The 11,182-nt window shown below is 36.8% G+C and overlaps 1 pseudogene; it reads left to right on the top strand.

Annotated features, from left to right (window-relative positions):
* The first annotated feature begins 1,215 nt into the window (after positions 1-1,215).
* LOC132267845 (small nucleolar RNA R71) lies at positions 1,216-1,314 on the top strand (annotated as a pseudogene).
* The last annotated feature ends 9,868 nt before the right edge of the window (positions 1,315-11,182 follow it).

Here is an 11,182-nt window from a genome sequence, read left to right as displayed (position 1 = left end):
TGGTTCAATCATTTTTCAGAATTTTCTTTTGAACTCTCTTCAACATAAGAAGTTTTCAAATCATTGTGTTCTAAGTCATTTTTCAGCAAAACTTCTTCAACATCATTTTTAAAAACTTCTTTTTCAAACACATTTTTCAAAACTTTCTCATTTACAAGGTCATGTATATGCAATGAAGGAGGAATGGGATATGAAACGGGACGGGTGATAACTTGAGGTTGCACCAGTTCACTCTTTTCATTGGACATTTCTACTTGATTGTCCATAATTCTACCACTCCGCAAGGTAGTCACCGCATTAACATATTCAATGGTGTGGCCTTCCAATGAGGAATGGGTTTCCACAACACATTGTTGCTTAGGTGGGGCATTAATAGGCATCTTTCCCTTCTCTCTTGCATTGAGAGTGCTTGTTATTTGCCCTACTTGGGTTTCTAGTTTCGCAATAGATTGAGAGTGAGAATGAAGCAATTGAGTGTTAGCCTCTAAAGTGCCCAAAGCATTTAAAACTTTTTCTTCAAAGGCGGGACTTCTGGTATTACCTTGGGAATAAGATTGGTTGGGAAAATGAGAATTAACAAATTGATTCCCTTGTGATTGATAAGGTCTATAACCTTGGGATCCTTGGTTTTGAATTGGAGGTGGAATGTACTTCCCTTGAAAAACGCATTGGGAAGGATTTGAGCCCTCTCCTTGGTTTTTCCAAGAGAAATTCGGATGATTCCTCCAACTTGGATTATAGTGAGTACCATAAGGATTGTTCCCTTGGTTCACAAAAGCTGCATTGAGTTGTTTATTAGTTTCATTTTGCACTTGTCCATAAGGACAATGAGAAGTAGAATGAAGAACACTAGAACAAGTCATACATGTTTCATTTGATGCACAATGAGAATGGTTAGGGAAGGAAGATACTTGGTTCGCCGAGTTTTGGTTAATGAAAAATTTATCAAACCTTTGAGATAAAGACTTCATTTCGGTGGCTATTTCATTTGAATGGTCGACTTGATGTAAGCCAACACTCTTCCTACCTTGTGAATTTTTACCATTCTTGGATGATAGTGTTCTATGCATAGAATTTTCACTCATGCTCTCATAAAGACGCCACACGTCATCCTCATGCCTATCAATGTATGAGCCACCTATGGAATCATCAACCATGCCCTTATAATTGTCCGATAAGCTCTCAAAGAAATATTGAACTAATTGCCATTTGGGCATGTCATGATGTGGACACTTCCTAAGCAATTCATTGAAGCGTTCCCATGCCTCATGAAACGTTTCTCCATCCCCATGTGAAAATTCTCGAATTGAGGTTCTCATTGCATTGGTCTTAGAAACCGGATAGTACTTCTTCAAGAACTCTTGTTGCATTTCTGCCCAAGAAGTGATTAAAAAAGGCCTAAGATTGTTAAACCAATACTTTGCCTTGTCTTTTAAGGTGAATGGAAAAAGTTTGAGTCTTAAAACCTCTTCCGGCATGTCCATATATTTTACGGTGGAGCATACTTCAAGAAACTCATCCAAATGCTTGTAAGGTTCTTCACTTGGAAGTCCATGATAGTTAGGAAGCATTTGAATGGTTTGTGGCTTAATTTCATAATGATGTGCTCTAAATGGAGGCAATTGGATGTATGTACGTGCATTATACTCATTAGGCACATAATGGTCTCTTAAAGTAAGAGGTGGATTAGCTACTTGAGGTGCAGTATGAACACCTTGGTTTTGAATTCCTTGATTGATGATGGGAGGTTGTGGAACATACATTGGCCTTGGCATTCCATATGGAGCTTAGCCTTGTTGTTGTGGTGGCTGGTGAATGAATGGCCTAGGCATGCCTAATGGCACTTGTATGTTCTCATTGTGCCCATTGGGATGAATGATACCTTGTTGGTCTATGTGACCAAGGTCCTCAACATGATTATCATTATGGTCATCCATTGATAGATTGGTTCTATTTGAACTTCCTCTTCCCCTAGGATTTCTAACGATGGATTCAAGATGCAAATCAAGAGGGACAAGAGTTGGTCTCAATGAATGACGTCCATGCATGTACAATGCAAAACACAACAAGCACAAAGAATGACAAACACTATGCCTTTACAACAATGCAATTAGACTTCTTCCACAAACACTTAATTCATCCTCCTATGCTTTAACAACAATGATGCAAAGAATAATTAAAGACGAGCCTCCACGCGGGCCGACGATTTAACTAAGGGATTGATTAAAGAAAATCTCACAAAGGTCCTTTAACACTTCAACTCCAAATTTAAAGCTTAGCTTAACAAATTTTTAGAATTTGTAGCTTTTTTCTTGCTTGCTTAGCTTGAATGCTCTTTTGCTTGCTTTCTCTCCAACAATGCACCTAGTTAAGTAAGAACAACACAATAAGTAACCAAAAAGAAAAATAAAAAAATAAAGTAAAGACACGATCAAAAGAGTACTAATCCTAATTGATTCCACAAATCCAACGTTGCCAAATCAAATCAATCAATCCTCGGCAACGGCGCCAAAAACTGATGACGTGTATGTCGTACCACCGTCAAGCTTGAGAGTGTGTGGATTTTAAGGCGAGGGCCAAGAGGTTTACATTTATAGAAGCCACTACTACCTTTCACTATAGATATAGCTAGGGTGAGTAGGGATCGTCCCAAGGGATTGTGAGGATCGAACAATGTCATGGAATCGTTATTAAGGCTAGTAGGTCGAGTGATCGAACAATTGGTTGGTTGGTTGATTAGAGAACAACTAAATTAAACTAAGTGATAACAATTAATGCAATTAAGAGTAAGTAAGAGAGAGAGAGATCTTGGGGTTTAGAGATCACCACCAAGAAATGCATTTTTATACTGTTGACAAGTGACTAATGAGGGCAAATGGTGTGTTACAATATTGGTGTGTGTGTGTGTTTGGTTGATTCAACAAGCAAGGATGACTAGTTAAGCATGTATTGTCTAAACGTCATGTGAAAGGCACAATATATCTAAGCAATGAAGCATATATTGTCTAAACAACATGTGAAAGGCACAATAGATCAAAATAAGTCATTAATCCTTTCATTAAGCTCACAATCCAAATACAACACAAGGATAAAGACATATGCTAATTGCATTCAAAAGCTTGGATCATCAAACAACAAGCATAGATTGTCCTCCCATTTAACACTACACTACAACTACACTACATCTACACTACTAGCATGAAAATAAACTAGGGGAGAGGCACAATCCATCAAGGAATAAGTATGAACCATCAAGAGAATCACAAGAGCATTCCTTTAAGCACTACGTTTTGACAATCTCCAAATTTATAGCATCAATACACATAGACATGCATCAATAACACAACATCTAGAGACAAGTACATGAATATCTATTCTAGCATACATAGACATATGGATAGAATGAAATAATCAATTGGAAGCATTAAACCATATAAATCATTGAATAAACAAGATCTATATATATCAAAGTGTCAAAACATTAATTACAACATTAATCCCTCAATAATACATAAGATTAAGATATAGAAAGCATGCTTGGGCTAACTCTAGCCCCAAGAGGATGTCTAGCTACTCATGGTGATGTTGCTCCAACCCTCAAGGGCTAACTCCATGGTTGAAATTTGCTCCTTGTTGATGAAGAACTCCAATGGTGTCTTTAGCCTCCTCCTCCTCTAAGCTTGCTCTCTAAGAGATTAAACCCTAGAATAGTGTATGTCTTAAAAAGTGTATCATATTCATTTTATAGGTAGGTCAAGTGGCACAAAAAATGAGCTGGGGTGGTGCAAAGAACATTCTCTAATGATTGGATAGAGGACGGATTGCATAAGTCAGAAATTTAACTTTTTTCGCACTAGAGGAAGTTCGATCGATCGAACCTTGGACTTAGATCGATCGAACTGGCTGAAATCCATCGAACTTAGGCTGGATCGATCCAACTGGTTGAGCTTTTTGGGAAAAGACAAATCCGAGATATTTTGAGAGATATTTTTGGGAAAAGGATAAAAGTGGTTAGTGGGTGGTACAGTTGTGGATAGGATCAATCATTTGAATAAGGACAAAAGTGTTCAATTGATCAAAGGGTGGTGTTGGATCGATCGAACTTTTGGACTTTATGCTTTTGGGCCAAGCCTTGGATCTATCTTGAAGTGCTGAGATCGATCATTGTTCGATCGATTGAACCTTAAACTTGGATTGATCGAACTTTGCTGCTTCCCAGCTTTGGCTTCATTTGCTTCCTTCTTTCTCCACTTTGTTCCTTTCTTTGTTTAATCCCAGAATTGCTTTAATTAAGCTCTTATTTGGCTGAGTTAGCTTATTTTCGGGATAAGTGCCTGAAAATGGAAATAATACGAAATCAATCTAAAACGGTAAAGTAAGATAGATAAAGGTACTAGAGTGCCTAAGCTTAAGGGGTTTAAATACGCACTTTTTAGCTGTCATCACTGAACCACCATTATTTTACAGGTATTCCTCAGTTCCAGACTTAGAGATTGTTCGTACTGAGCAGAGACAGTTTATTCACTCTTCTGACTTTACGTACGATTTCTTTTTTAGGTTTTCGTCTTTGGATTCAGTTTTATTTTAGTTTCAAATGGGTTTTGGATTAGAGGTCCATTTGATAGATTCCCAAGTTGTAATATAGATGGTTACTGGTATTAGAGGATTTAGATTAATGCAGGATTATTTTATTGGATTAATTAATAGAGCTTTATTATTTAGTTATCTTTTAGATTTATTCGTTATTATTATTTCTTTTTATATTATATGCTTGTTAAATACTTTAATTGTTTGATATTCCCTTAAGTTTAGGCTTGGGCCTGATTAACTCATGTCTCGGAGTCGATGGGTATCACATGACTAAGAAGGTAGAAAGAAATTTGGGAAGAAGCTTTAAAGGGCATTAAGTGAGAAACACCCAAAAATAAAATCTTTGGTCAATCTATTAAAAGAAAGGAATGCAATAACTCAAAAGTGTCATTTATGTATTGAACATGTTTAAAAAGATTACATGAAAAATAAAGAATGACTCGTGTAATGACCCGGCCATTTTCTTCTTTTCCTTTTTTTCGGCATTCTTTTTTTTTTTTGAGTAACCTTAGGGTTTCGGAGTTCCGAATTAGGGTTTTGAGTTCGGATTTGAGTTCTGACTTCACGTTCATCTACATTACTTGATTTCCATTAAATATGTAGTTTTGCGAATTTTGGAAAAGTGTGACAAGTATCACACTCTCATTAGACCACTTGTAAGCATGTGGGTGGAAAGACTTGGAAGCTTATTTTGGTGACAAGTATTGGGTGTAGATTCACCCACTTGTTGGCCTTGGATTAAAACACTTGTTAGCTTGAGATGTTGACAAGTGTAGGCTTGTGATTAGGCCTTATGAGGGTGCTTTGGATTGTGATAAATGGAGGGTGAAGATTCATCCACTTGTAGACTTTTGGTTGAAACACTTGTTGGCTTAAATTAGTGACAAGTGTAGGTTTGAGATTAAGCCTTGTGGAAAGCCTCAGGATTATGACATTTGGAGGGTGTGGATGTGTTTCTGTGTGAGAGAGGTGGTGTTAGTGTGTGTGTGTTTGGCTAACATAGCCATTATTAGTGGAAAAGTTAGAGATTTTTGTTGAATCCTCACTTAACCACCTTGCAGCCAAACAGACCTCTCTTTGCTATTTTCAAATTTTGAATCCTTTGCCTTGGGAATTTGATCTTGAGCTTTGAAGATTATATCTTCATCTCTTCTTGATTTAGAAGATGTTTTTCCAATTTTTCATTTTGACCTTATTTGCATGGTATTCTGGAAGGGTGAATCTCTAGTAAGTAGTTTGGGGAATCCTGGAACCTGTTTTTCCATTTCTGAAATTTGACCTCATTGCTTGAGGAACTTGGTCTTCAACATTGAAGATCCTAGCTTCCACTCTCCTTGATCTAGAAAATTGTTTTTTAGTTTTTCATTTTGAGTTTGTTTGCCTTAGATTCTAGAGGGCCAATCATCTAGTGAGGTAAGGGTTGTTGTATGTTTTTTTCCTTTGTGTTTTATATGTATTTGGGATTAATGTACCTTGATTACATGCTTATAAAATTGTTGTATTACATATAAATGTAGAAATAATAGGCTTGACTTAGGGTTTTATGATTCAAAGCATGTATAGTATGTATTTCATGTATAAGTAAATTGATTCATTTACTAGTGTATTTAATTCTAGAGATTTGTCTTGTTGAGATGATAAACTCTTGTGGATTAATAATTCTGTTTGCCTTGTGAGCTTATTGATGTGTCTCTCGCAATTAAACGATATCATTTGGGATAGTTCTACGTAGAGAGGATGTTGAACCCATAGGGAGATGAGATTTGCATTCAGTTTTCAATTTAGTTTTATTGGTTTACAGAGGTAACTGGTTGGAAAGTTTGTTGGTTGTTGCAGTTTAACAAACTAGAATAAAAAGTAAAATATCAAATAAAAGTAAAGTAAATAAATTGAGTGATCAGAGAGAGAGGAATCTTAGGGCTTTGACTTCACCACAACCATATACTACAGTTAATTCTACTAACTCTAGGAATTTAATAATGAGATTTTCCAAATGAATTGAACTCAATAACATTCATTCAATTCGGGTTTTAAAGAAAGATGTTTTACAAATTTAGCTAACTATAACCTATCTACGGTTAGCGTGAACTATTCGCCTACCTACTTTACCTACTTTAACTACTTTGCGAATGAACCACCTTTCCTAAGCATAGATTATAAAAACGTTCTTCTGTAAAAAAACATTAGAGTACCATTATATGACCTCTATTCTTGTGTTCGGCAGGGCTCCGCCAGATACCGTATAACAAGGTAGGTTGAGAATAGAGAACATACCATTACATCTAAGATAAGGTATTAATAGTTTATAATCTATTAAAGCATGAAAATCATTTGAGTTGTCTCAAGTGCTCATAGTCATATAATCAAGAAAATACATGTATTAAAATTAATCCCAGAGTTAAAACAATCAAACCATAGTATTTAGGTTGGGCTACATCAGTGCCCTAAGAAAGGGTTTAGCTACTCATGACGAGACTTGATAGTATTTGTGTTGAGTTCATCTCCATCGTCACAGACTGTACTTCTCTCCTCAGGATCTACACTTCTAAGGTTGTAGGAACCCTAAAAGCCACCACACCTTCAGCCTTCTGAATAACACCGTAAAAAACGATTGAAATTTTGGACCCCTTCTATCAAGGCTTACGCCTTCTTTTATAGAAGAAAAGATGTATTTAGTGGGCTTTTAGGTCTTCTGGACCAACTAGAATGAGATACGGCTGATAAAGACAGTAATCCCGCAACTTTTAATCTGACATGTCATAGAAGGCTCGAGCTTCAGGAACGAATGCTCGAGCTTTAGGGTTCATGCTAGAGCATCAGGATCAATGCTCGAGCTTCTTTGGATAGATGCTCGAGCTTCTTTGGATAGATGCTCGAGCTTCAGTAGATAGTGCTCGATCATCATATTGACACTTAGCCAATTTTCTTCAACTATTTTCTGAAGCGTCTTTTTCTTCAACACTTAAAATATTTTTGGGGTTGAACTCCTTTAACATTGCTCTATCCAAGCTTCATAGGCTCAAGTACTAGGTGTGACATTTCTGATTTTTAGCGTTTTTCATTTTTCCAGAATTTTGTAGCCGCAAGTGCATTTTCGTCTTTTCACATTTTTCTTACCGGACATTGTGGAGTGTACAGGTTGTGTCCTAGAATTTGTTTGGGGCATTTCATTGAGTCCAGGACTCTTTGAAATGTAGGGGTGACCATTTTTACATTTTTCAGCTTTTCGAGCTAGACGGTTCCGTGTGGGACCCACTACTGGAATTGTCAAGCGTAGGGATTTTAATTGGATTCATTTGCATCATATTTATTTTATTTAATGTGTTGTGTATGGTTATGATTTAATATGTGTACATATAGGTGTGTGGTGAGAATTAAAGGGCAAAAGAAAAAGGAAAATTATAAAAGAAATGGGTGACACCCACTACCACCATCTAAATGACTTATAGACCACATTTTTGGTCTCAAAATCTCACTTCTCCCGTAAGTCTCTCTCTCATCTCATTTCCTTGCATTTTTTTTTTTCAATTTCACAATCAAACTTCAAGCTATGATTCCATCTTCATTACTTGTCGGATTTAAGTGCCATATGAGGCAAAACGGAGAGCACGATAAGCTCTACGCATTGATACCAACAATTTCAAATTTGGATCTCCCTAACAACTTCGAAAATCTAGGCCATTTTGAGGGCTTTGCGCAATTAAGAGGTAGGGGCTCTTAATCCATGAGGTCTTGTGCTTTTGTGAGTTAATCTCTCTTAAATGACTGTTTGGCATGCTCAATTTGTATAGTCTTTAGCCAATTGATTAGTTGTGATGTATACATGTAAATTTGTGCAATTATGTGTGATAAATGGTCTATGTGAAGAGCATGCCTATATGATGATTCTTTATATGCCTATCATACTAGATGCTATTGTATGAAAACATGTTGTAGCTTCCTTAGAAATTTTTATGAATTGTGTCTTGCTAATTAAATTTGAGCTAATTGTGAAATGATGAATATTGGCATGACATAAACACATCTATGTATTTACATTGGACAAGAAATGGGAAGAATTGATTTTGAAATGAAAAAGGGGAGTTTTGGGAAAGTATGTTGAAGAATTGTTTTGATAAAACCCAGTCGCTGCGGAGTCACCAACCGGCCGGTAGGTTAATGTAACCTAGAGGGAACTAGGGAGATTGCCCTAGCGTGGTTGAGCTATCTGGGCCCCACGATGACGCTGCGGAGTCACCAATGGTCTAGGGACAGTAGCCAATCCTTCTCTCGGCGCTGAAGGGGTACAAAAGGGGGTTACATTAACGGTTTGAAAGTGATGGTTTTGAAAATGGGGAGCGACATCAGCATGCATTGCATCCCATAGCATTCTATGGTTTATAATGAGACTTGTTGTTATGTTGTGTTATTCCGATAATGTATGATCCCCATTCCTATTGTCTTATTCTTTGATTGGATTCACAGGGACACAAGAGACATGTCTTAAGTGTCACCTACTGAGCATATTGCTCACCCCATCACATTCTACATTTTTTAGGTCATCGAAAAGAAGTAGCTGATGATAATCCAATTTAGCCTTAGCTTGGAGTAGAGAAATGCCTCTTTTCCTATCTTTTGTAAAAGAACCTAATTTTGTAAAGTACTAACTCAAGGTGTATTATTTTTGCAATGTGTGTTGTATTGAGGTTCATTGTGTATATGGTTATTTGAGAGAATGTAATTAAGTTTTACTCACTCAAAATCAATTTGTGTATTTTAAGTAACGTGTGGCAAATTACATTAAGAACGTGGTGGTTGATATTGTAATTTAGTGTTAACATGTATTTAAATTTAACCTGAAATAACCGTATTACCCTTGGATGTTTTTGGGTCGGGTAAGGACCCTTTTAATGATCGGGATCCATGAGGAGCTGGGTTGTTGCACTAGGTACCAGGCTCGAGCATTTAGGGCTCAATGCTCGAGCATCAGTGGATGATGCTCGATCCTTTGTGGGTGGTGCTTGATCCTAGAGGTAAGGCATGAGACCTCCTTTGTAGATGGTGCTCGATCTTGAAGGTAAGGCACAAGACCTGGGAGCATAGCCTTCAATTAAAATCAACTCATTAATTTTCGACTCCTAATGCTCGAGTTTCAAGGTCAAGGCTCGAGCACCCTGAAATAAGGCTTGGGCATCAAGGTACTGATGCTCGAGCATTTGGGCCTTATTGGTTTTTCTTCTCTTCTTTGTTGTGATGCTTGAGCCTCAACACTTGGGCCGAGCTCTAAGGCTTGAATTGCTTCCAACTTCACCATTTCAACTCTCGGCTTGCTCTGAATGACCAACAACGACTCTGTAAGCTTCGATATCAACATAAAGTCCCATTTTTAACCATTTATTTGGGAAAATACCTATAAACACAAAGTAAACATAAATTAGTCTAATTATGGATAGAAGTATCACTTTAGGCCCTAACATATACGTACTTAGGGGCTCGAATATGCATATATTCAGCGCTCATCACACCCCTAAACTTATATATTGCTAGTCCCTTAGCAATATAGAACTAAAAAGCCGCTTTCGTGGGAATCACGGTTGCATTTAGCCTATGCAACAAGCCTTTAAACCCCTAGGTTACCCCTAGTGGACGAGTTATAGTCTCGTGAGGGTTTCCAGTGAAGATACCTACAAACTTCTCAAATTAATGCCTTAAATGCACATTAAGCTTATTCAAGCCTGTTTTCAGATCATATTATCCCTGCAGTTCATTAATCAGCCACATATAGTAAGTATACCAATCATGTAATCAGAAAAACTTTCAACTTCCAATTTCAATTAAGCAACCATAGTCCCCACATATCAGTTTAATCATTTATTCAACAATTTAAATCTCTAAAACACTTTTTGAAAGTGATCCTACAATTCATCATGTGGCTTACTGTCCATACTTGCTTTTATTCTTTGTCATTACTCAATTCACAAGCAAACTCTTCAAATTCTAACTCCCAAGGCATTTTTATTTTTTTCTGGTATGTATTGTTTCTAAAAGGATATTGTGCAATGTTCAGGTTTATTAAGCTTTCTAAATCACCCTTGTAGCAAACTTTTAGCCAATGACTCCCAGATTAGACGGTTTTAGGGCATTAAGTGTTAAAACACCCCTAAGGACTTAATTGTTCAAGTAATCTAGGCAACTTAAACCCCTTATGTAACAAGCTTTTAGCCAATGACTCCCAGACCAAATGATCTTAGGGCATTAGGTGTCAGAATACACCCCTAAGGACTTAATCACTCAAGCAATTTAAGTACAAACCTGAACTTGACCCTTTTCGACTTTTTCTCATTTTTCATCATTTTTTTTTTTTTTTTTTCACATTGGTGAAGGATATTTTTCTTTGTTGCAAACATACCATTTTTTCTCTATTCTTTTTTCTTTTTTTATGCCTCGATCATCAAAACTATCAAATCTACCTGATCATCTCAGTGTAACTCAAAACAAAACAAGACTTCCAATTTCTACCCCATAGATTTCATGCAAGTGTGAATATTGTGCAAGGTGTAGCATATTAGAGATCATCATCATTAAACAACAATTATCCTAACAGAGTAAACCA

The sequence above is a fragment of the Cornus florida genome, unplaced genomic scaffold (genome assembly GCF_030987335.1).
Source record: "Cornus florida cultivar Cherokee Brave unplaced genomic scaffold, ASM3098733v1 CherokeeBrave_3.0.0_Hap2_Chr07, whole genome shotgun sequence".
Taxonomy (NCBI): Eukaryota; Viridiplantae; Streptophyta; class Magnoliopsida; order Cornales; family Cornaceae; genus Cornus; species Cornus florida.
Note: the sequence above shows the minus strand (reverse complement) of the source record. Positions and strands in the feature narration are given on the sequence as shown.